The following is a 6,000-nucleotide window of genomic DNA, read 5'->3' on the forward strand; positions in this document are numbered from 1 at the left end:
TGGATAACTTTTAATTTACTTTGAACAACACTAATTTCAGATTTTTTGCAAACCAATCAATTAATAAATGGAGAATGTTGTCAGATTAATCCTTAATACAAATAATTATTACTTACAGTCCTACAAAATATTTTCCACCTCTCTTATTGCATGAGTAATAATAATCTAATAATAAAATATATAATAGGCTATTATAGCAGTAACAGGGGACATTTTTCAACATTGACTCTGTCTTATGTTTAACACATTAAGTATATTTTCCTGATTATACTTTAGCAATCTTTTCAATGTGTGGCTTTGACGTGAATACAGAATATCAGTGTTTTTACCTAAGTAATTATCTGAATACTTCCACCATCACTGATTGGAAAAAAGGAAATACTGTAATGCATGCTATCCAGCAGTACTTGGTGGAAAGCTAAAAAAAACCCCTGTTGCTATTACTGTAGGTATTAAAACACTTTCTTCAATCATTTGAACTGTAATCTATTTTTATTATGTTTTTATTTTTCCCTGTTTCTCAACAATGTTCTGAATATAAGCTCATGTGCATATTCATACAGCATTTTGGCAATAGTTTTGTGGTCGTGCCAAAAAAAAAAAGCCCTTTGAGATAATTGAATTTTAATTAATTCCCCCTTATGATTTGTCTGTAACAACCTTCTCGTCTTAAAATTTAGCCTACTTTAGTTTTGCTGTTATATTTAAAATCTGTTGCTACATTTTCAGCAGGTGTAGTCTAATCTGCTGTGTTTCCCTGGTTGTACTGACATTTATTTTCTTTCAAATTTAATTTGAGGAAAAACCCTTGAGATGCACTGTCTCATTTTCAAGGGGACCCTCAGACACAAAAACAAGGAAATAAGCACTTCCTTAAAACACAGACAATATATTAACACAAACACAAAGCAATCAACATAACATCAACAAAAATATACACATAAGTGCTTTTCCACAATCCCAAACCACCCACACTACATCTGTTACAAGTGTAATCTGCACAAAAGTAATTAGAAATAAAGATAAATTAACATTGCCAGAAAAAAAATAACATTATGTCAACATACTGAGTCTAGTTATGAATTAAAAATGAAGACAAATAAAATAAAAAACAAGAGCAAGAACATCTGAAGCAAAGAAGCAAAGAAGTCATGAAAAGAAGTAATCAATCTGAGTGAGGAGGGCAAATTATTTCTTACTTAAAAGCCAGACTTCCAATTTCCTTAAAAAATCCTGGGCACAATAAAAAGTGTAATGAGCGTACTTATTATGATTGTTGAAGAAAGTGGATTGATTGACCTGAAGGAGCAACAGTATGAGTTTTATAAATGAACAAATTTCATCTAATTTCAGTTTTCAATGTCCGGAGGCAAACTGCTCTTTTTTTTTTTTTTTTCTTCTGAGGCTGATGAATGGAGTCTTTCCCATCCAGTCACAGTGTAGTTACACCAGTAAGCCAGACAGTGTCAGTGTCTCACCAGAGACAACAGGATCAGGCTGTTTGTGCAGCCGACTGCACCACCAGTCTTCAACCGTCATTACAAGTAAACCTGCCCTGATTTATTAAATATTTTGTCATATACATATTGCAAACAAAACTGTAGTATCAGAGATACTGTAGGATGGTGGTTGTCAAATAGACGTCCTGCACTGTGACAGGGGGTCCATGAAAAGTTTTCAGATTAATTAATTTAAACTCACTCTATTTATTCATTTATTTTTTTTTCCTTTACAAAATGCTTCATTATAACCTGCATTTATTTCATATTTATACTTTTAGTAATCATTACTTATTTACACAAACTATTTTCCTTTCCACAACAAACTATACGCCTATCAAATCCCAGCCTAGGCCTATACTTTTCTTTTTTATGTTTTTTCATCTTTTATTTTGCATTTTATATTATTTACATTTTTCCACATTCCATCTGCCTGTTTCGTGTACACACTAAGAATGAAACACACTCTTTTGATGTGTGTGTGTGTGTGTATGTTATGGGTTTTCTGTGCTGACATGGTGCAAATATTTTAAATACATGATGTCCAATACCTTTCTAATACATTTCTCTTGTGTTGTTCCTTCACATTACTGAGTAGAAGACTAAATAGGCTATGTCAAATTATTCCAAGGCTCATACATATATTCTATATATATATATATATATATATATATATATATGTATATATCCATATTTTCTATCTTCTGATGGGTCCTTGGGTGAAAAAAAACATTAAACCTTTGTTATAGGGCATAATTATGTTTTGAATTATACCATAAAGTATTATTTTTATTATTATTATATAGTATTCATTATCTCTTATTTTAAAACACAGACCCACAGACTCAAAGTCAGTAACACAGAGACATTCAGAGGAGCTACAGTGATGAAATTAATATATTACAGTGAGTCTTTGTTCAGGATATTCACAGATTAACCTTTCTGCACCTTGAGTCCCTCTTTAGCCTGCAGCGTACCATTTAGCCATTATGTTTGGCGAGAGGTGCCAAGTTTGCTTTAGACTTCACTGGAATAGTCCACAACTAGGCTTTAAGATTAATGCCCTCTTTCACTGTTTGGCTAATTAGCAGCTAATGCCATTAATAGCTAGTTACACATTCTCATGATTCAATCATTTTGTCCCTGCAGGCTTTTGCTGATGTCGAGAGAAATTAGCAAACACACGAACACTGATCTTCATTAGAGGCCTGTTTGCTTTGTCCACTTTGTATGGAAATGACTGTTCTCTTATGTTAATTGGACATATACAGTAAGCTTCTCATTAAAAGCTTTGGTGTCCATTTGTCTCCAAAAAGAGACAATGCTGGACCATCAGCGGTGAGTTTGGTGTCATGTTGGCCATGTTGTCAATATTAAGTTCTTACTAGTGTTAGTTACTGTTGTTACACCTGTCAATATACAGCGTTTATGCAGATTTAACATTGAAATTGGAAGAATTTGTTGACACATGAGGTCTGTGATTCTTTAAAGAAGTAAACAAAAGCAGCGTCTCATTTCTAGCTGATGACTGCGGATTTTGATGGCTGAAATGATGACTCTCACAAGCAGATTTCATACGTGTAGTTGACTGATGTAAACTAATGCTGACTCCTTGAATTGTTGCAGAAACTGTGTAGCTTAACATCCATGCCAGTGTTAAAGGACACATGGAAGTATGTGGACAGTGACAGTTTGACATTGTTTGAAACCGACATATCTACTTTTGTATGTAAAAGGGCAAAAATAAGCCTTTAGAAGACAGAGCTAGATGGCGTTGAAAGCGCTGAAGAAGTCGATGAACATGACTCTCACAGTACTTCCCTGCTTCTTCTGGTTTGAGAAGGCATTGTGGGTGAGGATAATGATTGCATCCTCTACTTCAGTGTTTGTTTGGAAGGCAACTATCAGCAGGTCCAGTAAAGCAGTTAACAGGGACTTAAGGTGGCGCAGGATGAGCCTCCCAAAAGTCCCACAAGTATATGTGTAAGGTTGTAAGAAGGTGCTGCAAGAATGAGTCCTATTAAAGTCAATAGGGTTAGATGCTTGAAATAAACTCTGTGTCTTACACAGGCCTAAGAAATTTTCATGTTTTGTTCTACAAAATAAAATACATAAGTAAATACCTCATTTGCATTTGTTAACAACGGGCTAAATGAGAACACACAGGTTAATTAAAAGTCATCCTGCCAAGTTAAGCCTTAGCTTTCTCCTACATTTGTTTGCTTATATTCTGCACTGATCCAAAATCCAGTGGAAAAAATCCACTGGCTTCTTGTGGAGGGAACCAGAATGATGCTAACCTCTGGGCTGTCCTACAAAAATGCTTCAAAAATGCAGCACTCTCACAATATCTGTGCCCCTGCATCCCACTGCATGCGATCTCTATGCTGTTGCTCTACAACTCCGCACTGTAACTAAAACAGCACTCAGGGACTGTAGAGTTATAAAGAGCAGACAGGGCATTATTTCAGTCTAAACTGCAGCCATGTCTGTTTTCCCACTTTGTAATTTGACAAAAGCAATCCACAGATAATGATGAGATAATTGAGGCTGGTTGTCACCGAACAGTGGGGCATTCATATCAAGGATAAATCTTAATTGTTGCAGAGTTTATAGACCCTGTTTTGAGCATGCAGCTAAAATTATTTTGTGTATGTGTGTGCGTACTGTACGCGTGTGTAGATTGGTGCAGATGCAGTGCAGACAGTCTGAAGGGATGTGGCCAGCAGTTATCGTCTGCACCCTCTGTTTTCTGACAAACATCACAAACACATGAGCCAGCCCAGGGGAGACAACTAGACAAAAGCAATCAAGTCCTATCATTGAATTAACAACATATTGCTATGTTGTACTGCAAAAGCAATTATCCCTTGTCTCATGGTACAAAGCCATGCACATAGACATGCGAGCGCTCTCACACTCAATTAAAGTGGTGATGGCGGTCCTCTGCTGTGAAAATGATTGCATTTCAATTGGCATGACTCTTTGAGTCCACAGAGCAGTATTATGTATGCTAATGCAAGCTGTAAAGACGGATCTGGGGTTCAGGGGGGGGCCCCCGGAGCAATTACGCCGCCTCAGAGCCTGGACAAGACGCTGTGTCCCAGGGCAGGCGAGGCACTTTTACAGGCTTTTTCATATTAAAATATAAAATATTTTTGAAACATTGGAGGGATAGGCCTGTAAAAATGTGAAGCCTAATAGATACCTTAGGGTTAGATCAATGCAAAAGGACAACGGGGGGATATTGGTCTTTGATGAAAAATGGTGAGAATTAGGACTAAAGGGTCTGGTTTCATTTCTGATACAGTTATCTATGTTCACATTTTCTCAGATGTCAAGGGTCAGTCAAGAGGCTGGAGGCTGGACTGTTGTGCTAGAAGCACTTCTGCAGACTTAAAGGTTTATTGGCAGAATATGGCAGAAATTGAATATAGTATTGATAAGTGTATTATAATTTGTGTATAATCACCTGCAATTAAGAATTTTTGTGTTTCTGTGACCTTTTTTATATCTACAGAGGGCAAGGGTCCTCTTAAGATTAAGATCAGGGGCATTTCTAGAGGACGGAATGGTATCAAGTTTAGCTATTTGTACAGTGAGAGGCGGGACACAGTTTGAAGCAAATGTTTGATGATTATTGTATTGTTTTATTCTTTTGTATGTACCTTTTTTTAAAAATGCTTTATGAGGTTAATTTGCTTCATGGATAATTTCAATGAGATGTTAGCTGTAGTTCTCTTTACAAAAACAAAACCCATGTGCAAAAAACTATACAACAAACAGATAAATAAATAATAGAACATAAAAATAAAACTGTCTAGCCATGCAGATAGTTTCGGTTTTATGTGTTTTGAAGTTGTGCTTCCATCCCAATATAGTAGTGATGATAATAATATTGCTTGTGATGCTCAAATTGGTCTCAACAAAAGGAATATGACCTGGTAACAAGTAAATCAAAGTTTGTTATTGAATTTGGATTGGATTTATATTAGCATCTTTTTTTCCCTACCAAAATACTGTATTTTGTCTTTGAATCAAATTCTCAATTTGTAAATTACAGTGCAGTTTAAGTGGTTAGAAAATACTTTACCATACTACCACTGTATTATACTTTACTATAGGCTTTAAACATCTGGTTTGATTTAATTTTATGTTGGCATTGTTACAATTTCAGAGGCTTTTCCAGTGATGCTCCAGATATATTCAGGTAAGGTTAATTAAAAGAGTGCTTAGAGAATAGAGATAATTAGCTCAGAGATAATTATTGTAATCAAAACACGACACGCTGAACACAATGAGCGAGCCTCAACACATGTCTACTGTAGTAAATGGCACAATCAAACTAAAGCAACACATTTGTTCAGTAGCTCAGTTGTTTGTGTTGTCTCTAATTTAGTTCATAATCTACTCAGACCAAAATTCATCACAAAGCACTTGATTTAAAGAGTTCCTGGTTCTAGTTCTCCAGTCCAGTACGACAGATTTTAGTCAGAACTAC

The sequence above is a fragment of the Lutjanus erythropterus genome, chromosome 8 (genome assembly GCF_056507025.1).
Source record: "Lutjanus erythropterus isolate fLutEry1 chromosome 8, fLutEry1.hap2, whole genome shotgun sequence".
Lineage (NCBI taxonomy): Eukaryota > Metazoa > Chordata > Actinopteri > Lutjaniformes > Lutjanidae > Lutjanus > Lutjanus erythropterus.